The following is a 25,365-nucleotide window of genomic DNA, read 5'->3' on the forward strand; positions in this document are numbered from 1 at the left end:
ACTTTCATGAACATTCATGTAATGAAACTCTACAAAATCACAGGAATTGCATATACAAATATCAGGGATATGCTCAAATTCATAAATTATTTTGGCTAATTAATCCATTGAAGACTTAACAAACATTTTTCTGAAACATTCCAGCCATACAGGTCTACCACAAGTGTTCCTGTTGTTCTGGTATGGACAAAGACTGCACTTCCTGTTTCTTTCCCAGTTGTCATTCTTCATGCACTCTTCATCTTCTTTTAGTCTTTTACAAGGAGATTTTCAATGATTATTCTCAAATTCCCTCTCAAATAGGTGAGAAGTGACCTACTGTCAAGATGGGGTCTCATTAGACTATCTGGCAGTTTCTTGATAAATCTATACTTTGTGAGAAGTTCACCACTTTTAAAGCAGAAGTTGAGTGTGCAGCTGTTCCCCGGACTAACGTTTAATAATGTAAAAAAGACTGCCAGAATCCATTGTTTGCATTTTCTGTAGGATTAGTGGTTTGCTCATTTTTGGTCCAGTGTGTCTACTCCAGCCTTGATGCTGTTGTAGAAGGACACAATTTCCGGTTTCCATGTCACTTCACCTTTTTGAGAATTGTGTACCAGACAATAGTACTACAGCTTTGTTCTACCTAGGGACTACTGACAATAGAGTAATTGTATCACAGAATCCATAAAGACAAGAGCCAACACCACTACTCCTAGGAGGCAGGAATTCGTTTTAATTTTTTTTATTTCTTTTTTTAACCCTTACTACTTTATATATACGCACTGTATATGTATGATGACCAGGCATCTGGCCTGAGAAGCTTTTGGGGAAAATTTACTTTAAAGAAACACCTTCCATGAAAAGGTATAAGTATTTCAACTACACATGTGTATTCTCGAAGGCAGTGCAGTTTTTGACAGTTACTGACGAATCTGGAAAAAAATTTCCGAGAATGTTGTTGATTTGTCTTCCTTTTTCCATATTTGTCTTGTTCCAGGTTCATGAAATTGCAAACAGAGAAGCAAGATTTGCGACCCCTCTATTGACATTATGGCTTGAACTATAGGTCTTACAATATAGCCAGTAGAGACGAGTGATTGCATATCTCTGTGTCCAGATGTACCATAGGTTGTTTTATATCATAGGGATCCAGTAGATTTATATTTATTGATGTATTCAATCCTGTTTCTACACTGTTTGAGTTCAATGTTTGTAATGGCATATACGATATGCGAGTTGGGATGGAAGTCATTAAAGCAAAGACGTTTATCGTCACGGCGAGACCTATTTACGAAATTTCAGTCACCAACTTTATCTTCCGAATGCGCAAATATTTTGTTGAGTCAAACCTACATAGGTAGGAATGATCATCAAAATAAAATAAGAGAAATCAGAGCTCGAACAGAAAGGTTTAGTTGTTTGTTTTTCCTGCGCGCTGTTCGGGAGTGGAATGGTAGAGAGATAGTATGATTGTGGTTCAATGAACCCTCTGCCAAGCACTTAAATGTGAGTTGCAGAATAATCATGTAGATGTAGATGTAGATTTCACAATTACCTCTATGAGTTCATCATCAGAACCAGAATTTTTATTATCCCATAACATACTAAGTCAAATCACAGATCTGATGTATCGGGGACTCGTCAACATTACTTTTACATTACAATTACAATTTGTATATACAGTATTACAAAAATAATATATGAACATTCGAGTTTAGATGTATTACAAAGTAACATATAACAACAGTATTTACACAGTGAAAATATTTTTACAATCATTTATTTGACCCAAAACTGCCGAGCTTAATTTACAGGTGATGTTTCCTTGCTCAGACTTACACATGATGATTCATAAATTCTTCTATGGAGTAATAACATTTCTCCACTAATAACTTGTGCAGCTTTGGTTTCAGTTGCCCTAGCTCCATGCTGTTTATTTGTTTCTTTTGTAGCATATTGTTCTGGGATTTGTGCATATAACTTTAACCTGTGAGCAGGAAGCAAAAAAATTGTCTTATTCCTAGTCCTGTATTGATGGTTAAAATTGTTGTCTGGGAATAACATAGGTTTACTTTATACAAAAATAATCAGTTCTTAAATGTACAAACAGTGGGCACTTAATATTTTTAGATTTCTTAACAGTGGGTGATAAGATTCTTTTGGTCTTACGTTACGCATATTTCTAACAATTGATTTTTGTAATTTTAATATTCTAAAGATTTTGCTTGTATTACCCCAAAAGATAATGCCATACCTTATAACAGCTTCAAAATAGCTGTGATAAACTACTTTTCTTATCTCCATGCTAGTTGAATGTGACAAAATCATCATAACAAAAGGTCAGGCTGTACAACTTATTTGCTAAGTATTGTATATGTGAAGACCAAGATAAATTTTGGTCAAATGTATTCTTAAATATTTAAAAAAAAAATCTGATTCTTTCAGTTCCTGGTTTTTGCAGGTAATATGAATTTCATTTATAATAGTGTTTTTCCACTATTCAGTTTTAACCTATTTAGTTGGAACCAGTTTTCTAAACTGTCTAGTAGATTTGTGACAGTTGAGGGAATTTGTTCTGAGTGATTGAAATGATGAGGGCAGACGTATCACCAGTGAATAAAACTGAGTGTGAATTTATGTTTAGTGGCAAGTAATTTATGTAAAGTAAGAAAAATTGGGTCCAGAATTGAGACTTGTCTAACGCCTTGTGAAATAATCATCCATTTAGAGAAGAAATTTCCCTTGCTTGATGATATAACTATTCTTTGTTTTCTCTTTGTGAGGTATGACCTGAACCACTCTAAAATACGACCTCCAATTCAGTATTTTTCCATTTTATACAGCTGCAATTGATGGTTTACGCAATCTAATTTTTTGTCAGGTCACAGAACAATCGTGCAATTTTGCTAGACTTGTCGAAGGCAGAACAAAATTTTTTCACAAACCCATTTATGGTGTCTATTGTGTTTTTGCTTTTCTGAAAGCTATATTGACTATCTATGACAGTATCTTTGATTATTCTATAAATTTTTTGATTTACATTACTACCAATGTTTCAAATAATTTTGAGAAAATTGGGAGAATAGAGATTGGGCGGTAGTTCCCCATATCTTCTCTTGAGCCTTTTTTGAGCAAAGATTTTATCTCCACATCCTTCAGGGCGTCTGAAAAGTGGCCTTCTTTGAGAGATTTATTGATTATTGAGAAAAGGGGGTGAGCTATTATCCAGGTAGTTGATTTAACTACTTTAGTAGGTATGCTATCCCACCCTGCAGAATTTTTTTCTTTTTTGAACTGTAATATAGTGTTCTCTACATCTTTGGATGAATTTTTTTAAGTTTGTTAAAGCATTCTTCTGCCTTCTCACCTAACTGTACTTTTTCGGTACAACCATCTAGATCTGCAACTGATTTTGATACATTTATAAAAAATTGTTAAAACATTCTGTAGTCAGAGCCGGATTTGTTATAGTTTTATTTCCCACCTTAATTTTGGAGATAACTTTGCTGTTAGTTCTCATTCACAGTTCTGATTTTATGACAGACCCGACTGCCTTTGATTTGTTTTCAAGAGCCAAGATGTATTTATTATTTACCATTTCATCTGCAGCTTTCACTACCCTTTTAAACAAGACTTAATACCGTTGGACATAAGTTATGAAAACAGGGTCGTTGTTGTATTTCAGCTCCTTGTGCAGCTGTCTTTTCTTCCATCTGGATACTTTTATTCTACCGATGATCCAATTTAGCTTATTTGACACCTTTGTGTGGAATACTCTAAGTGGAAATATTTCATTAAATACATGTAAGAAACTTTCTAGAAACCTGTTAAATTTTACAGAGATTTGAGTACCGTCTTCAACTTCTAATTTAGAGCAGAACTGTTTAAAATTTTAAGCAGTAAATTGTCTTTTGCTATAAGTATTTTTAGTGCTTGGTTCATTTGCATTTTTTATTTCAATGAACATAGCAGATCGGTCTGAGATTCCTAATTCCACAAATAACTTCTTTGCATCATCAAATTTATAATTTGTTAAAATATTATCAATACAGATTCCTGTATTTTCGTTTTCTCTTGTGATTTCCATAAAGTTTACATTGAAACCAAATTTTTGGATTCAGTCCATAAACATTATTGAGTCATTTGTTTGATTTAATAAATTTATATTGAAATCAGCTGCTTTTACAATTTTAATATTCTTACACTCTGAGATTAAGATTTATGGTTCATCAATTTTATTCATTCTTTTATTTTGATGGGTTGTAGCCATGCCATTTAGGTTCAAGTTCATTAAAAAAGTGCTGTTTTTTTCCTAAGGTTTCAAGAATAGCTTTCTTTATAGGATTTTTACTTTTCCTATTCTCTTTCTCTTTATTTACAATTTTTGTTGCAAATGTGTGGGAACCAGTACAATCATGAATAACAATGTTTCTTACCTTTGCATTTGCCTTAGGCTCACTGGCACTAAAAAATCCTTTAAGTGCAATGGTTGTTTGATTTTTCTATTTGGGAGTCAAGTGATTGTTGCTGTCGTACTGGCTGTTGGTGGTGAATTGATTTCTGCTGCTGGGATGGCTGTTGATGGTGGGATTGTTTCTCCTGCTGCCTCAGTACATTGTATGTCTTCAAGTTTGTGAGAGTGATCTGATTCTGCTAACAAGATTGTAGTTTTTGGTTTAAACCAACCTGCAATTCGTGTTTTTCTGTCGATTCTTATGCTTGGTGTATGTGTCCTCATAACACAGGTAGGTACTGGTAAATAGTTTTTCTTCTAAGAGTTCTTTTCCTTATTTATTGAAATGGAGTCCATGAGCTGTGAAAAACCTTCGACCTAAGCCATGTTTGTCAATAACTTCTACATTCTGAAAGTCAGATACTATTTCAGAGATTTGTTTGTTATCAGCACAAATTTTACGATTTACACACGATCAGGTAGGCAAGTCATAATGAGGTCGTATGCTTACAATGCCAATAGTGGTGTGTATTAATTTGTTTAAACAGTTCTTCAGTTCTTTTATTACCTTGTATGTTTCATTCTGATCAACTAAAGAAAACAGCTAATCAGATAGCGAAACCATTGGCGCACATTGCAAACTTGTTAATAGCTGAGGGCGTGTTTCCACAAAAACTGAAAATTTCTAAAGTCATTCCCCTGTTGAAAAAGGGTGGTAAACTTAAAATAGAAAACTACAGACCTGTCTCACTCCTCCCAACTTTCTCTAAAGTTTTAGAGATACTAATGAAATATAGAGTCACACATTATCTTAATATGCACAATCTGATATACAGTAATCAGCATGGATTTCAAGCTGGGAGAAGTACTGAAACAGCTGCACTAGAAGAAATAATTACTAAATTGGAAGAGGGAAAAAGTGTAGTTGGGATAAATCTAGATTTGTCAAAAGCCTTTGACACTGGTGACCACAGCATACTTTTGAAAAAGCTTGAAGCTATAGGTATCAGAGGACCGGTAAAAAAGTGGTTTGAGTCTTATCTGGAAAAGTGGATGCAGGTGATTGAAATTACAGCACCAAATATTAGTCAAAAAATTAAACTAAGATCAGATCCAAGGGAGGTCACAGTAGGAGTACCCCAAGGAAGTGTATTAGGCCCCTTGCTGTTCCTCATTTACATTAATGATATTCAGGTGTCAGAGAGAAAAGCTAGAATCATGTTATTTGCTGATGATACTAGTTTAATAGTTAGTGATATGAAGCAGTCATTGGGCTTTACTGTGGACCATGTCCAACAAGATATACAAAAATGGTTTAGTGCTAACAAGCTAACACTGAATGCAAAAAAAACTAATTATGTGCAATATGAAAAAATAAGTGAACAGGACGACCTAAATCCCACCATGGAGGGCAAACAACTTGAAAGAGTACAGTGTGCAAAATTCCTGGGTATGCACATTGATGAGAAGATTAATTGGAAGGACCATGTGGTGAGCTTAGCACTAAAACTAAATTCAGCATGTTTCGTGCGTAGAGTAATTTCAAGAGTTTGTAGTAATGACTGTACCAGATTAGTATATTTTGGCTATTTTCAGTCCACTGCATCCTATTGGATAGTATTCTGAGGAAAAAAAAATTGTCGTCTAAATGAGATTTTCAAATTACAAAAATGTGCTATTCGGATAATGCCCACAGCTCCCCTCAAACACATTGTAGGCCCCTTTTTAAAGCATTGAAAATTTTAAGAATTCCATCATTATACATTCCGAAATGTCTGTTGGTGATCAAAAGAAATAAGGACAAAATGAAAACCAATACAGACTTCCATAATTACGATACACGGCAATGTAAAGATCTCCACATACAAGCTGTAACAAGGACCCGAAGCCAGAAACATGTATGTAATCAAGCCATCAAACTTTTTAATGCACTACCAAAACATATCAAAGAGCTGGAAAATGAGGATAAATTTAAAACTGTTCTAAAGAACCACATGCTTGACAAATGCTATTACAACATAAGTGAATATCTCTGCGCAACTGTATAAAATATGTGTTTAAGTTAATGTGACAAGTGAAATTACATCAGTGCATAATAAATTATGTTATAAAAACACTTATTAGTTGTATATTGTATTTAACATAAGATAGATTAATATGAATTCAGCATAGATACAAATTTTGTAAAGATATTATATAGTTGTTAAAATGTACCCTGACAAATCCTATATCACAAATGTGATCATTGGGATGATAATAAATAAATAAATAAGTAAATAAAAACATCGTTTGAGCCACCTAAATTTACGACAAAATCGTGTTTATTTAAGTTGGATATCTGAGCAGAATTTGTTTGTTCTCCTATCTCACGAAACGGCCCTCCTGGTTTGACAAAGCCTGACAACTTTAAATTACATTTTTTCTGTCAACAGTGCAGAAATTCCTCGTCCATGGCTATCACCCAACACACCAAGATCGTTTTTACTCTTTTTGCACACGATGTTATGGAAACATGCATTTGCCCAGAAGCCATGTTATCTTTCTGCACATTTGCTACTGGTAATATGTTCCCTACTTTAGTCTCCGTGTTAGATATTATTACACATTGTCCACTGTTGTTTACACTGGCAGGCCTACTAGCATGTTTATTTCATTTGTTTTGGCCGTTATTTTCACTTGGAAGCGTGAGTGGTTTTTTTTACGCACTTTTGACTATTATTTCCGATTGATGCATTGTAACGAGTCGTGCACATGAGTTTTCGATCTGCTTCAGTTTTCTGTATCACGTTTATACCTGGTAATTTACTTCGGATGTTACTTGAAGCTGCTGCTTTTAGCTGGTGGTTTTCGTCTCGAAGCTTACTGATATCTCGCAACAGAATATCTACGACTAGCTGAAGGCTTTGTAATCGTTCGTTCAGCGTCTCGATTTCACCTTTACAGTTATTACAAACTCCGTTTTTTACAATAAAACTATAACTTTTAGCCACATTCACATCACTTGTTTCTTTACTTAACATCATCTTGTCTACCCATCAGGATTATCACCTAAATTTTTAACACACAATTTTATGCCCGCTATTTCTCACATTATGTTACCACGAGATACTCATCCAGCTTTAGTTGGTTCTTTTTATTCCCCAAAAAACCATTTTTGCCTTTGCAAACAAAAAGAACTGACATATCGTTATTTCCTTGCTCACCTGTGCAGGAGAAGTCAATGTCTGCAGCGGATTCTTTTCATCAGAAGAAAACTTTAGGGAGCTTTTTCTGAAGAAAAGAAAGGATCATAATCGGAATTGTCAGAAAAAAATCTTCTACATCAGTATCCTCTGAACCTAGTTTTTCTCACATCCTTGCAAATTTCTCTTCAAAATTTGGGTCATTCACTCTCAATAATTCTGTATGTCTTCTTTTTCATGGTGTACAGGGAACCAGCACAATTTTTTCACCTGTACAATATACTACAAAAATGCTAGGACATGTAGCTTAACAGGATGTTTAAAAGAAAAAGCAATTAGCGGCATGTACTTCTACTCACCAAGGTAAAAGCACAGATTTTGGAAATATGTGACTCACAGACATGAAACCAAACCTGCATTACTGGAAATATGTCTCACAGACACTGTGTTATTTGATAAAATAACAATTATTTCACGTACAACCATCGCCATGAATCACACCAAAACTCTGACAAAGAAATTGCTAAAGAGGCATTCCTGTCAACAGTGCAGACAGTGTTGCCTTCTAACAAATTAAAAATGCATGCATGCCTCTCAGACACATTATCCCTTTTATGGGTTAAACAGACAAGATAGTAATTACAATAGACAATAAGCAGTATGTTAGACTGATGACCTCTGATGTTAAATCCCATAGTGCTGAGAGCCATTATGAGCAGTATGTTACAGGAGTGTTCCTTTATCTGTGTTTTGGTCACCATATACCTGACAAGCCATGGAACCTTGTTATTAGAGGAACTATGTATGAACTGATAAAATAATATGAGTGACAGGAAACAACTTCAGCTGCTTAAAAGAAATGGTGGTTCATTTAAATTAAAGTTTACTGATGTGAAACATGGAAAGCCTTATGGTAGCGTGGTGGGATATCTTATTTTCTTAATATATGTAACTGATATGAAGTACTCTTCTTGTACTTCTAAAAACAGTATAGTATATACTGTATGCTGACAGCACATCGATGGTGTGCAAACACAAAGATTGACAGTCTGGAGATAATCAGCAACATATGTGTAACAGTCTTTTTGTTATGCCTGTGAACAATTCAATGTGTTGTGTATTTGGTGAGTAGGAATTTACACTTCCAGTACTATTAAAAATGAAACCTGGATTTGCCACTGGTTAATATGTTGTTTTCATCAGCTATTTATAGATGATGTAATTAAAGATGGACAACACCTGAAAGTCAGTATTACTTCAGCATAATTATATTGAGTTTTGAGATGATATGTCATCATTACTAGCGCTTAATTATGCTAAAGTATGCTGTGCTGAATGGATATCTCTATATGTAAGTAGCTAGCCTGACAAATCAGTCATTAATAATTAGTGCATAGATGTCAATTTTTAATTGTAGTGAAAGGGGAAAAGCTTTGACAGCATCCGAAGTATGATAGTTTTGAGACTTAATACTTATCCTGAAACATGTGAGTGTGGGAATGTCACTAAAATGAAATTTGGAATCTTACAGATAGATGCTGTTCAGGTTCAAACAAATTATACTTGCCAATGAATTGTCTTTCCTCACAGTAATCACAAAATTTCGAAGTCCAAAAGTGGAATTTCGTCTTGGTTTGTAATAGCTCCTGTTTCAAAATGTTTTTAGCTTGTAAAGAGCTTTGGATAATATTCCTTCTTAATTTGATTTACTTCTTGGTTATCAGTACGTAGTAGAGTAACAATGTAGCACACATACTATTAGATCCTGTCAAATTTCATCATTATGCATCTGGAGATCAGGAAGCCATAACTGTGTATCTTAATGAGTTGCGGCCCTCTGGTATCCTGCTGCCTAGTGGCACAGCAGGATATATGAAGTAACTAGAGCTATGATGGTGAACACAAAACATTGGTTGTGGAACCAACTTTAATTGGGATTATTGAAAAGGCCACTAATAAATCAGCTTTTGGCATTTGAAATGTTACCTGTAGTAAATTGGTCTAAGAAAAGAATGTCTGTGGCAATATTAGGTATCAGTTACTGACCTGGGCTCAGTGCTTCCTAGTGTTACATATCTAAATAATATCTCAGTGACTGCAGTAGATTTGAGATGAAATTGTATAATACTCTGTATTGTCTTCATCTAAGCATTTTTTAAGAACAGAACAATGGAAACATCAATGACAATACTGATTTGAAAAAGGTCCACAGTATGTTACAACTGTTCTATCATTTGGATCTGTATTACTATATTATTGCAAAATAAGATCGGTTCTGTGTACTATAAAGTTCCTTTCTTCTCATATCAGTATGTTCCGAAATTCCTTGATGAAAACACCATGGATTGCAAAATAATGTTCAATAATATTATTATCAGAGAAACTATTCAATGTATATCAGGCTTAAATATATCAGAGATGCAGTCATTGTAAGACAGTGAATAGTGCATTCTAAAAAAAATATGAATGTGACTTTTATTCCAACATACATGAAATTGTTTACCATGGAAAAGTTTTCTGTTTTCTCAAAAATCTTACTTTTATGGAGTACCTTCTGGTATATCACAAAAGTTTGCACCAGACCAAAATGAAATCTGTAATTTTAAAATGGAATCAGAAAATTAATTAATCTTCTGTTACAGGACAAGCAAGAGGAATTAGTGTGGAAAGTGTTCAATTGTACACCATGCCTTGCTGCAGATAAGTTAATCAAAAGTTGTCAATTGAGTCCACAAGGCATATAAGGCTTTTATCAGTTATGTTTCAGGTAGCTAAGTAAGATTACTGAATAGGTACCTGGATATCCCGTGAAATGTAGTCATTGTGCATCTGAAGATCAGGAGGGTGTAACTGTGTATCATAATGAGCAGCCCTCTGGCATCCTGCTGCCTAGTAGCACAGCAACATGTATAAAGTAACTACAGCTACGATGGTGGACACAAAATATTGATTGTGGAACCAACTGTAATTGCCATCATCTAAAAGGGCAATAATCAATCAGCTTTTAGCATTTGAAGTGTTGCCTGTAATAAACTGGTCTAAGATAACCAAGTCTGTGGCAATTAAATATCACTGAGTGACCTGTGCTCAGAGTTTTCTAGTGTTACACATTTAAATAATATCTCAGTGACTGTAGCAGATTTTTGATGATAATGTATAGTACTTAACCTGGTCTTGTTCTAGGATTTTCTTAGGGATAGAACAACAGAAACATCCATGATAATACTGATTTTAAAAATGTCCACAGTATGTTAGCACTGTTCTGCCATTTGGGTTTGTATTACTATGTTATTGCAAAATAAGATCATTTCTGTAGACTATAACGTTCATATCAGTATCTTATAAAAATTCTTTATGAAGAAGCAATAGACTGCCTAATTTTGTTCAATAACATAATTCTCAGATAAACTATTGCATGTATATCTGGCCTAATTATACCAAGGATGCAGTCATTGAATTACAGAGAATATTGCATTCTAAAATTATATTTCAAATTGGCCTCATCATTTTGTAGTGCTGATCGGAGTTCACTTTATGTGGCAATTTAGAAATGTTTGGTAGGAATAGTATGGCAAGATGTGTAAACCACATACATCAGTCCCCTTCTGCCTACTTCTGTTTATTCAATGGATGGCACTCTTCTTAAAAACATAATTCTTTTAATAGCAAATATTCATTAGGTACAACCATCATTATCATCACTTGCAGAAACAACCTGATAATATTTCCTACCTTATATTCTGATTTCATTTCTTATATGAGGGACGATTTTTTCTTGTTAGTTGAGAGTTCACAAATACTAAAATTGTGTAACTTCTTTCTGGGTGTTTGAAAGGATTTCCTACTTTGTTCTGTGTATGCTCAATACCTGTAAGTGGGTAGTCAGATCTTCATACTTACCATATCAAAAGCATGTATCTAAAGAGGAGCCCTTTCTTACAGTAGTGTTTAAGAATGACCATTGTCAGCATTATTTTTTTGCATATTCACTGTGGTTAAGCAAAACTGCTGCCTAGTTTTACAGTTTACCTTGAAATATGTGAAACAGTGTGGTGTGATACTTTGTCTTTGTCATTTGTGCATAGAACAGATATTGAAACATAAATATCAACAATTGTTGTTGTTGTGGTCGTCAGTCCTGAGACTGTTTTGATGCAGCTCTCTATGCTACTCTATCCTGTGCAAGCTGCTTCATCTCCCAGTACATACTGCAACCTACATCCTTCTGAATTTGCTTAGTGTATTCATCTCATGGTTTCCCTCTACAATTTTTACCCTCCACGCTGCCCTCCAGTACTAAATGGGTATCCCTTGATGCCTCAGAACATGTCCTACCAACCGATCCCTTCTTCTAGTCAAGTTGTGCCCATCTCCTCTTCTCCAGAATTCTATCCAATACCTCCTCATTAGTTATGTGATCTACCCATCTAATCTTCAGCATTCTTCTGTAGCACCACATTTTGAAAGCTTCTATTCTCTTATTGTCCGAACCATTTATCGTCAATTTTTCACTTCCATACATGGCTACACTCCATACAAACACTCTCAGAAACAACTTCCTGACACTTAAACCTATACCCGTTGTTAACAAATTTCTCTTCTTCAGAAACACTTTCCTTCCCATTGCCAGTCTACATTTTATATCCTCTCTACGTGAATCATCTTCAGTTATTTTGCTCCCCAAATAGTGAAACTGCTTTACTACTTTAGGTGTCTCATTCCATAATCTAGTTCCCTCAGCATCGCCCGAGTTAACTCGACTACATTCCATTATCCTCGTTTTACTTTTGTTGGTGTTCATCTTATAACCTCCTTTCAAGCCACTGTTTATTCTGTTCAGCTGCTCTTCCAAGTCCTTTGCTGTCTCTGACAGAATTACAATGTCATCGGCGAATGTTAAAGTTTTCATTTGTTCTTCATGGATTTTAATACCTACTCCAAATTTTTCTTTTGTTTCCTTTATTGATTGCTCAATATACAGATTGAATAACATCGGGGAGAGGCTAAGACCCTGTCTCACTCCATTCCCAACCACTGCTTCCCTTTCATGTCCCTCGACCCTTATAAATGTCATCTGATTTCTGTACTAATTGTAAATAGCCTTTCGCTCCCTGTATTTTACCCCTGCCACCTTCAGAATTTGAAAGAGAGTATTCCAGTCAACGTTGTCAAAAGCTTTCTCTAAGTCCACAAATGCTAGAAACGTAGGTTTGCCTTTTCTTAATCTAGCTTCTAAGATACGCTGTAGGATCTGTATTGCCTCACATGTTCCAATATTTCTTCGGAAACTAAACTGACCTTCCCTGAGGTCGGCTTCTATCAGTTTTTCCATTCATCTGTAAGGAATTCACGTTAGTATTTTGCAGCTGTAACTTATTAAACTGATAGTTCAGTAATTTCCACATCTGTCAACCCCACCTTTCTTTGGGATTGGAATTATTATATTCTTCTTGAAGTCTGAGGATATTTCGCCTGTCTCATATGTCTTGCTCACCAGATGGTAGAATTTTGTCAGGACTGGCTCTCCCAAGGCTGTCAGTGGTTCCAATGGAATGTTGTCTACTCCCGGGGCCTTGTTTAGACTTAGGTCTTTCAGTGCTCTGTCAAACTCTTCATGCAGTATCATATCACCCATTTCATCTTCATCTACATTCTCTTCCATTTCCATAATATTGCCCTCAGTTACCTCGCCCTTGTATAGACACTCTATATACATCTTCCTCGTTTCTGCTTTCCCTACTTTGCTTAGGACTGGGTTTCCATGTGAGCTCTTGATATCCGTACAATTGGTTCTCTTTTCTCCAAAGGTTTCTTTAATTTTCCTGCAGGCAGTATCCATCTTACCACTAGTCATATCTACCACTACATCCTTACATTTGTCCTCTAGCCATTCCTGCTTAGCCATTTGGCATTTCCTGTCGATCTCATTTTTGAGACGTTTGTATTCCTTTTCGCCTGATTCATTTACTGCATTTTTATATTTTCTCCTTTCATCAATTAAATTCAATATTTCTTCTGTCACCCAAGGATTTCTACTAGCCCTCGTCTTTTTACCTACTTGATCCTCTGCTGCCTTCGCTATTTCATCTCTCAAAGCTACCCATTCTTCTTCTACTATATTTTTTTCCTTTGTACCTGTCAATCATTCCCTAATGCTCTCTCTGGAACACTCTACAACCTCAGGTTGTTTCAGTTTATCCAGGTCCCATCTTCTTAAATTGCCACCTTTTTGCAGTTTCTTCAGGTTTAATCTACAGTTCATAACCTATAGATTGTGGCCAGAGTCCATTTGTGCCTCTGGAATTGTCTTGCAATTTAAAACCTGGTTCCTGAATCTCTATCTTACCATTAATAATCTATCTGAAACCGTCCAGTGTCTCCAAGCCACTTCCTCATTTACATCTTTCTATCATTATTCTTAAACCAGATGTTAGCTATGATTAAGTAATGCTCTGTGCAAAATTCTACCAGGTGGCTTCTTTTTCATTCCTTACCCAACATTCCATATTCACCCACTAGATTTCCTTCTCTTCCTTTTCCTACAATGGAATTCCAGTCCCCCATGACTATTGAATTTTCGTCTCCCTTCACTATCTGAACAATTTCTTTTATCTCATCATACATTTCTTCATCCTCTTCATCATCTGTGGAGCTAGTTGGCATATAAACTAGTACTTGTGTGGTAGGCATGGGCTTCATGTCTATCTTGGCTATAATAATGTGTTCACATGCTGCTAGTAGTGGTTGACCCACACTCCAAGTTTTTATTCAGTATTAAACCTACTCCTGCATTGCCACTATTTGATTTTGTACTTATAACCTTTATTCACCTGAAAAAATTCTTGTTCCTCCTGCCACTGAACTTCACTAATTCCCACCAACTACTGATCAGAAAAACACATACAGTGGCTATTTAGTTTTATGAAGTGATAAGTTGTAAATAATGAGAAAAATACACTCCTGGAAATTGAAATAAGAACACCGTGAATTCATTGTCCCAGGAAGGGGAAACTTTATTGACACATTCCTGGGGTCAGATACATCACATGATCACACTGACAGAACCACAGGCACATAGACACAGGCAACAGAGCATGCACAATGTCGGCACTAGCACAGTGTATATCCACCTTTCGCAGCAATGCAGGCTGCTATTCTCCCATGGAGACGATCGTAGAGATGCTGGATGTTGTCCTGTGGAATGGCTTGCCATGCCATTTCCACCTGGCGCCTCAGTTGGACCAGCGTTCGTGCTGGACGTGCGGACCGCGTGAGACGACGCTTCATCCAGTCCCAAACATGCTCAATGGGGGACAGATCCGGAGATCTTGCTGGCCAGGGTAGTTGACTTACACCTTCTAGAGCACGTTGGGTGGCACGGGATACATGCGGACGTGCATTGTCCTGTTGGAACAGCAAGTTCCCTTGCCGGTCTAGGAATGGTAGAACAATGGTTTCGATGACGGTTTGGATGTACCGTGCACTATTCAGTGTCCCCTCGACGATCACCAGTGGTGTACGGCCAGTGTACGGGATCGCTCCCCACACCATGATGCCGGGTGTTGGCCCTGTGTGCTTCGGTCGTATGCAGTCCTGATTGTGGCGCTCACCTGCACGGCGCCAAACACGCATACGACCATCATTGGCACCAAGGCAGAAGCGACTCTCATCGCTGAAGACGACACGTCTCCTTCGTCCCTCCATTCACGCCTGTCGCGACACCACTGGAGGCGGGCTGCACGATGTTGGGGCGTGAGCGGAAGACGGCCTAACGGTGTGTGGGACCGTAGCCCAGCTTCATGGAGACGGTTGCGAATGGTCCTCGCCGATACCCCAGGAGCAACAGTGTCCCTAATTTGCTGGGAAGTGGCGGTGCGGTCCCCTACGGCACTGCGTAGGATCCTACGGTCTTGGCGTGCATCTGTGCATCGCTGCGGTCCGGTCCCAGGTCGACGGGCACGTGCACCTTCCGCCGACCACTAGCGACAACATCGATGTACTGTGGAGACCTCACGCCCCACGTGTTGAGCAATTCGGCGGTACGTCCACCCGGCCTCCCGCATGCCCACTACACGCCCTCGCTCAAAGTCCGTCAACTGCAAATACGGTTCACGTCCACGCTGTCGCTACCAGTGTTAAAGACTGCGATGGAGCTCCGTATGCCACGGCAAACTGGCTGACACTGACGGCGGCGATGCACAAATGCTGCGCAGCTAGCGCCATTCGACGGCCAACACCGCGGTTCCTGGTGTGTCCGCTGTGCCGTGCATGTGATCATTGCTTGTACAGCCCTCTCGCAGTGTCCGGAGCAAGTATGGTGGGTCTGACACACGGGTGTCAATGTGTTCTTTTTTCCATTTCCAGGAGTGTATTTCGTAAAATTTACTGTTTTATATAGTAATCTGTTTATGTAATACAGTATTGTATCACTGATTCATTAATACATTTGTGTGTCAGTCTGAATCAATAAGTGATGACCAAAAAGTAACATTTGGTCAGTGATCATATCAGTTACTTGTGCTTCCTAATTTTTAAGTGGAGCCCCACATTTCAAAGCCATTCTACATGAGTCCATCTGTGCAATAACCTAAAAATAACTCAGGACATGTTGTTGTTGTGATTTGTTGTTGTGGTCCTCAGTGCAGAGACTGGTTTGATGCAGTTCTCTTTGCTGTTCTATCCTGTGAAAGCTTCTTCATCTCCTAGTACCTACTGCAACCTACATCCTTCTGGATCTGCTAAGTGTATTCATCTCTTGGTCTGGCACTACAAATTTTACCCTCCACACTGCCCTCCAATACTAAATTGGTGATCCCTTGTTGCCTCAGAACATATCCTACCAACCAATTCCTTCTGCTAGTCAAGTTATGCCATGAATTTCTCTTCTCCTCAATTCTATTTGACACCTTATCATTAGTTATGTGATCTACCCATCTAATCTTCATCATTATTCAGTACCACCACATTTTGAAAGCTTCTATTCTCTTCATGTCCAAAGTATCTGATGTCCATGGTTCATTTCCATAACTAAGGACATATTCTTTTACAAATTCACATATTACCCACAACACATAAAAGGTTTGAAACTTCCGGGCAGATTAAAACTGTGTGATGGACCGAGACTCAAATTAGGGACCTTTGCATTTCGCGGGCAGGTCTTCTATCACCAGAGCTACCCAAGCATGAGGCATGCCTCATTCTCATAGCTCTATTTCCAACAGTATCTCGTCTGCTACTTGCCCGCCCAAGGCAACCATCTCAAGTATTTAATCCCTTTGGTCAGCTGGCACAAATTTCTCCCCATTCACTCATCCAGACAGGTTGGTGATACAAGCTGTTACTGTCAGATATAACAAGATATTATAACGGGAGTGTACAGACATGCTAATCAAGTGTTTTCTGTTGTGTTGAAGTTAAGTAATGCCCTTATGTTTCCAGAATGAGATTATCACTCTGTGGTGGAGTGTTCACTTATATGAAACCCAGTGGCTGATTAATACTGTGTGCCAGACTGACACTCAAACTCGGGACCTTTTCCTTGGGCGGGCAAGTAGCAGACTAGATACTGGTGGAAATAGAGCTATGAGAATGAGGCATGCCTCATGCTTGGGTAGCTCTGGTGATAGAAGACTTGCCCAAGAACTGCAAAGGTCCCTAATTTGAGTCTTGGTCAATCACACAGATTTCATCTGCCAGGAAGTTTCAAACCTTTTATGTGTTTGCATAGTTAGAGATGCTTTAGATGCTTGAAAATATTGTCTTAAGTTTCAGCAGTATGAAAGATTTAAGGTGTAATATTACTAAAATTCAAATGGTAATCAGCTGTTCTTAACTGTGTAGATTTATGTCTTGAGATCCTCTGATCCTGTCTTGCCCAGCAACACACTATCCCATGTGTCGACTAAAGTGGTAGATAACCAGTTGTTACTTCAAAAACCAGCACTGATTTTTGTGTCTGAAACAGTCAATGACATGTCACTGTTTGACATTTTAGGTATCTGCTACAATAATGAGATGTAATATGTCACCATCTGTAGTTATATTGAATATCTCTGCTAGATAAGGCTAGCTGCTCTCAGGTGTTTTACACCTAAAAAAAAAAAGTATGTGTACTTGTGTATGTTTCTTTCTGATGAATTTTAGTATTTGGTACCCTGTTGTTTTATGTTTCTGGCAGTATCCAAAATGGAACTTGACCACTAAGCATAGCTGTCAGCAACACCCACCACATACCTGTAGTGAAGGACATATGATGACATAGCAGATCATACATAATCTCACTCGATATTTTATTGAAACTTCAAGTTAGAAATATTACTTCACACGATAAGGTTTTTACTGACTCTTTGTTAACACCATCCTCAACTATCTCATCTGTTCACAAATCACAAACACAAAGAATTATACCATACTGCATCACATATTAGAGTAGATTGCCTTTATCTTTATAGATATGGAGATTGTTGATGTAGAAAGTAAATGGTGTGTATTTTTAGTTTATGCAATAAAATGGGTGATGTGTTTGAGTAAGGCTATAGTAACATTAAGTATGAAGCAACAAGGGCCAATTTAAATACCTATGCTATGTATTACTAAACGCAGCAGATGTTTTTCAAACAACCATTAAGGGAAGTGCTAGTGTTTGTAAAGATACAATTACCAATAACGATAATGTAGTGCTTATATTATTAGATTCAGCATTGTTTGGCTATTCTCACTTGGAACACTTTTAATTCTGAAAATGATTTGTATTCCAGCATACATGAAATTGTTTACCTTGGAAAAGATTTCTCCTTTTCCAAATACCTTACTTTTATGGAGTATCTACTGGAGTAACAGAAAAAGGTTGCAACACACCCAAAAATGAATGTTGTTGTTTTAAAATGGAATCAGAATGTTAATAAATCATTTATTACAGTACTAGCGAGTTGAATGAGTGTGGAGAGTGTTCCATTGTACAACATGTCTCCCAGCAGATAAGTGAATCAAAAGTTGTCGGTTGAGTTCACAAGGAATATGATGCTTTTATCAGCTATGTTACAGGTAGCTAAGTAAGATGAATGAATAGGTACCTGGATATCTGGTGAAATTTAGTCATTGTGCATCTGGAGATCAGGAGGCCATAACTGTGTATCTTAATGAGTTGCGGCCCTCTGTTATCCTGCTGCCTAGTGGCACAGCAGCATGTATGAAGTAACTACAGCTATGATGCATAACACATAATATTTATTGTGGAACCAACTGTAATTGGCATCATCTAAAAGATCAGTAAAAAGTCAGCTTTTGCCATCTGAAGTGTTGCCTGTACTAAACTGGTATAAGAAAAGCTTGGCTTTGGAAATATTAAATGTCACAGAGTGACCTGTTCTCAGAGATTTCTAGTGTTACATATCTAAATAATATCTCAATGACTGTAGTTTGATTTGTGATGAAAATGTATAGTAATTTGCATGGTCTTGTTCTAAGACATTCTTAGGGATAGAACAACAGACACTTCAATGACAATACTGATTTTAGAAATGTCCATAGTATGTTAGGGTTTTTCTGCCATTTGAGTCTGTATTACTATGTTATTGCACTCTTCTTGAAAGGATAATTCTTTTAATAGCAGATGTTAATTAGGTACAACCATCATTTCCATATCTAGGAGAAACAATGTGATAATATTTCCTACCTTATATTCTGACATTCATTTCTTATATGAGGGATACCTTTCTTGTTAGCACAGGGTACACCAATCCTAAAATTATGTTCCTTCTTCTCTGGGTGTTTGAAAGGATTACCTACATTGTTCTGTGTATACTCAATACCTGTAAGTGGGCAGTCAGTTGTTCGTACTTACCATATCAAAAGCATGTATCTAAAGAAGAGCCCTTTCTTACAGTAGTGTTTAAGAATAGCCATTCTTAACATTCACTTTTTGCATATTCACTGTGGTTATGCAAAACAGCTGCCTACTTTTACAGTTTACCTTGAAATATGTGGAACAGTGTGGTGTGATACTTTGTCTTTGTGGATTTGTGCATCGATCAGATATTGAAACATAAATGTGAACTACCGATCAAAAAGTAACTTACAGTGGTTATTTAGTTTTATTAGGTGATAATTTGTTAATAATGAGAGAAATATTTTGTAAACTTTGATGTTTCTTATTGCAATCTGTTTATGTAATAAGGTAGGGTTATCCCTGATTCATTTATTCATTTGTGTGTTGGTGTGAATGAATAAGTGTTGACCAAATAGAAACAGTTGTTCCGTGTTCATATTAGTTACTTGTGCTTCCTAATTTGAAAGTGGAGCCCCACATTTCAAAGATATTCTACATGAGTCAATCTGTGCAATAACCTAAAAATAACTTAGGACATGTTGTTGTTGTGGTTTCTTGTTGTGGTCCTCAGTGTAGAGACTGGTTTGTTGCAGTTCTCCTTGCTTTTTCTATCCTTTGAAAGCTTCTTCATCTCCTAGTACCTACAGCAACCTACACCCTTCTGAATCTCCTTAGTGTATTCATCTCTTGGTCTGCCTCTACAGATTTTACCCTCCATGCTGCCCTCTAATACTAAATTGGTGATCCCTTGTTGCCTCAGAACATGTCCTACCAACCAACTGTTGCTGCTAATCATCTTATGCCATGAATTTCTCTTCTCCCTAATTCTATTCAATATCTTATCATTAGTTATGTGATCACCCATCTCATCTTCATCATTCTTCAGTAGCACCAAATTTTATAAGCTTCTATTCTCTTCATGTCCAAACTATTTGTTGTCCATGGTTCACTTCAATATCTAAGAACATATTGTTTTACAAATGCACATACCACCCATAACACAATTCTCAACCATTTATAGTATTTGATCCCTTTGGTCAGCTGAGACAAAATCTACATCTACATCTACATTTACACTCCGCAAGACACCCAACGGTGTGTGGCGGAGGGCACTTTATGTGTCACTGTCACTACCTCCCTTTCCTGTTCCAGTCACGTATGGTTTGTGGGAAGAACGACTGTCTGAAAGCCTCCGTGTACGCTCTAATCTCTCTAATTTTACATTCGTGATCTCCTTGGGAGGTATAAGTTGGGGGAAGCAATATATTCGATACCTCATCCAGAAACTCACCCTCTCGAAACCTGGCGAGCAAGCTACATCGCAATGCAGAGCGCCTCTGTTGCAGAGTCTGCCACTTGAGTTTGTTAAACATCTCTGTAATGCTATCACGGTTACCAAATAACCCTGTGACGAAACGCGCCGCTCTTCTTTGGATCTTCTCTATCTCCTCCGTCAACCCGATCTGGTATGGATCCCACACTGATGAGCAATACTCAAGTATAGGTCGAACAAGTGTTTTGTAAGCCACCTCCTTTGTTGATGGACTACATTTTCTAAGCACTCTCCCAATGAATCTCAACCTTGTATCCGCCTTACCAACAATTAATTTTATATGATCATTCCGCTTCAAAGCGTTCCACACGCATACTCCCAGATATTTTACAGAAGTAACTGCTACCAGTGTTTGTTCCGCTTTCATATAATCATACAATAAAGGATCCTTCTTTCTATGTATTCGCAATACATTACATTTGTCTATGTTAAGGGTCAGTTGCCACTCCCTGCACCAAGTGCCTATCCGCTGCAGATCTTGCTGCATTTCGCTACAATTTTGTAATGCTGCAACTTCTCTGTATACTACAGCATCATCCGCGAAAAGCCGCATGGAACTTCCGACACTATCTACTAGGTCATTTATATATATTGTGAAAAATAATGGTCCCATAACACTCCCCTGTGGCACGCCAGAGGTTACTTTAGCATCTGTAGACGTCTCTCCATTGATAACAACATGCTGTGTTCTGTTTGCTAAAAACTTTTCAATCCAGCCACACAGCTGGTCTGATATTCCATAGGCTCTTACTTTGTTTATCAGGCGACAGTGCGGAACTGAATCGAACGCCTTCCGGAAGTCAAGAAAAATAGCATCTACCTGGGAGCCTGTATCTAATATTTTCTGGGTCTCATGAACAAATAAAGCGAGTTGGGTATCACACGATTGCTGTTTCCGGAATCCATGTTGATTCCTACATAGTAGATTCTGGGTTTCCAAAAAGGACATGATACTTGAGCAAAAAACATGTTCTAAAATTCTACTACAGATCAACGTCAGAGATATGGGTCTATAGTTTTGCGCATCTGCTCGATGACCCTTCTTGAAGACTGGGACTACCTGTGCTCTTTTCCAATCATTTGGAACTTTCCGTTCCTCTAGAGACTTGCGGTACACGGCTGTTAGAAGGAGGGCAAGCTCTTTCGCATACTCTGTGTAGAATCTCCCCATTCACTCATCCAGACAGGTTGGTGATACAAACTGTTACTGTCAGATATTATAATGGGACTGTAGAGATATGCTAATCAAGTGTTTTCTCTTGTGTCGAAGTTAAGTAACCCTCTTATGTTTCCAGAATGAGATTTTTACTCTGTAGTGGAGTGTGCACTGAAGGTAAACTTAGTAGCAGATTAATACTGTGTGCCAGACTGAGACTCGAACTCTGGAACTTTGCCTTGGGCGGGCAAGTAGGAGTCGAGATACTGATGGAAATACAGCTATGAGAATATGGCATGCCTCATGCTTGGGTAGCTTTGGTGATAGAATACTTGCCTGCAAAATGCAAAGGTTCCAAATTTGAGTCTCGGTCCATCACACAGTTTTAATCTGCCAGGAAGTTTCAATCCTTTTATGTGTTTGTATACTTAGAGATAATTTAGATGCTTGAAAATATTGTCTAAGGTTTCAGCAGTATGAAAGATTTAAGGTGTAACATTACTAAAATTCAGGTTGTAATCAGCTGTTCTTAACTGTGTAGATTTATGCCTTGAGGTCCTCTGATCCTGTCTTGCCCAGCAACTCAAAGTCCCATGTGTTGACTAAAGTGGTAGATAACAAACTGTTAGTTCAAAAGCCAGCACTGATTTTTGTGTCCGAAACTGTCAATGCCATGTCACTGTTTGACATTTTAGGTATCTGCTACAGTAATGAGATGTCACCATCTGTAGCTACATTGAATATCGCTACTAGATATGGCTAGCTGCATTAATGTGTTTTACATCTAAAGAAAACAGTATGTGTAAATGTCTACGTTTCTTTCTCACAAATTTTAGTATTTGGTACCCTGTCATTTTATGTTCCTGACAGTATCTGAAATGGAACTTGACTGCTAAGCATAGCTGTCAGCAACACCCACCACATACATGTAGTGAGGGACATATGTTGACATAGCAGATTATACATGATCTCACTCGATACTTTATTGAAACTTCAAGTTAGGAATATTACTTCACAGGGTAAGATTTTTACTGACTGTTTGTTAACACCATCCTCAACTATCTCATCTGTTCACAAATCACAAACACAAAGTATTATACCTCACTGCATCGTATATAAACGTAGATTGCCTTTATATTTATAAATAAGGAGAATGCTGATGTAGAAAGGGAATAGTGTGTATTTCTAATTTATGCAATAAAATGGCCTATGGCTTTGAATAAGGCTATAGTAATATAAAGTATGAAGCAACAAGGACCAATCTAAATACCTATGATATGTATTAGTAAATGCAGCTGATTTTTTTCAAACAACCATTGAAGGAGTTGCTAGTGTTTGAAAAGATAGAATTACCAATGACCATAATGTAGCGCATATATTATTAGAGTCAGCATTGTTTGGCTATTATCAGTTGGAACACTTTTAATTCTGAAAATGATTTGTATTCCAACCTACATGAAATTGTTTAACTTGGAAAAGATTACTCCTTTCCCAAATACCTTACCTTTATCGAGTATTTACTGGAATAACAGAAAAAGGTTGCAACACACCCAAAAATGAATGTTGTTGTTTTAAAATGGAATCAGAATGTTAATGAATCATATGTTACAGGACTAACATGAGGAATGAGTGTGGAGAGTGTTCCATTGTACAACAAGCCTCGCAGCAGATAAGTAAATCAAAAGATGTTGATTGAGTCCACAAGGAATATGATACTTTTATCTGCTATGTGTCAAGTAGCTACATAAGGTGACTTAATAGGTAGCTTGATATCCTATGAAATTCAGTCATTGTGCATCTGGAGATCAGGAGGCTGTAACTGTGTATGTAAATGAGTTGTGGCCCTCTGGTATCCAGTTGCCTAGTGGCACAGCAGTATGCATGAAGTAACTACAGCTTTGATGTAGGACACAAAATATTCATTGTGGAACCAACTGTAATTGGCATCATATAAAAGATCAATAAAAAATCAGCTTTTGGCATATGAAGTATTGCCCGTAGTAAAATGGTCCAAGAGAAGCTTGTCTTAGGAAATACTAAATATCAAAGAGTGACCTATTCTCAGAGCTTGCTAGTGTTACACATCTAAATAATATCTCAATGACTGTAGTAGATTTGTGATGAAAATATTGTAATTTGCATGGTCTTGTTCTAAGACGTTCCTAGGGATAGAACAACAGACACTTCAATGACAATACTGATTTTAAAAATGTCCATAGTTTGTTAGCACTGTTCTGCCATTTGGGTCTGTATTAATATGTTATTGCACTCTTCTTGAAAAGGTAATTGTTTTAATACCAGATGTTCAATAGTTACGAACATCAATTTCATATATTGGAGAAATAATGTGATAATATTAACTACCTTATATTCTGACATTCATTTCTTATATGAGGGATATCTTTTTCTTGTTGGTACAGAGTACGCAAATGCTAAAATTATCTTCCTTCTTTTCTGGGTGTTTAAAAGGGTTACCTACATTAATCTGTGTAGGCTCAATACCTGTAAGTGGGCAATCAGTTGTTCCTACTTAACATACCAAAAGCATGTATCTCACGAAGAGCACTTTCTTACAGTATTGTTTCAGAATAGCCATTCTTAACATTCACTTTTTGCATATTCACTGTTAATAAGCAAAACTGCTGTCTACTTTTACTGTTTACCTGGAAACATGTGAAGCAGTGTGGTGTGATACTTTGTCTTTGTCATTTGTGCCTCGATCAGATATTGAAACATAAATATCAACTACTGATCAAGAAGAAACTTACAGTGTTTATTTAGTTTTATGCGGTGATAATTTTTTATAATGAGAGAAATATTTTGTAAACTTTGCTGTTTCATATTTTAATCTGTTTATGTAATAAGGTAGGATTATCCCTGAATCATTAATACATTTGTGTGTTAGTGTGAATGAATAAGTGGTGACCAAATAGAAACAGTTGTTCAGTGTTCATATTAGTTACTTGTGCTTCCTAATTTTAAGTGGAGCCCCACATTTCAAATATATTCTACATTAGTCCATTTGTGTGATAACCTAAAAATAATTCACAACATGATGTTGTTGCGTTAGTGCAGTGACTGTTTTGATGCAATTCTCCTTGCTGTTCTATCCTGTGAAAGCTTCATCATCTCCTAGTACCTACTGCAACCTACAGCCTTCTGAGTCTGCTTAGTGTATTCATCTCTTGGTCTCCCTCTACAATTTTTACCCTTCATGCTGCTCTCCAATACTAAATTGGTGATACTTGGTTGCCTCAGAAAATGTGCTACCAACCAGTTCCTTCTGCTAGTCAAGTTATGCCATGAATTTCTCTTCTCAACAATTCTATTTGATACCCTACCATTAGTTATGTGTTCTACCCATCTAATCTTCATCATTCTTCAGTAGTAACACATTTTGAAACCTTCTATTCTCTTCATGTCCAAACT

This window comes from Schistocerca serialis, chromosome 3 (assembly GCF_023864345.2).
Source record: "Schistocerca serialis cubense isolate TAMUIC-IGC-003099 chromosome 3, iqSchSeri2.2, whole genome shotgun sequence".
Classification (NCBI taxonomy): Eukaryota; Metazoa; Arthropoda; class Insecta; order Orthoptera; family Acrididae; genus Schistocerca; species Schistocerca serialis.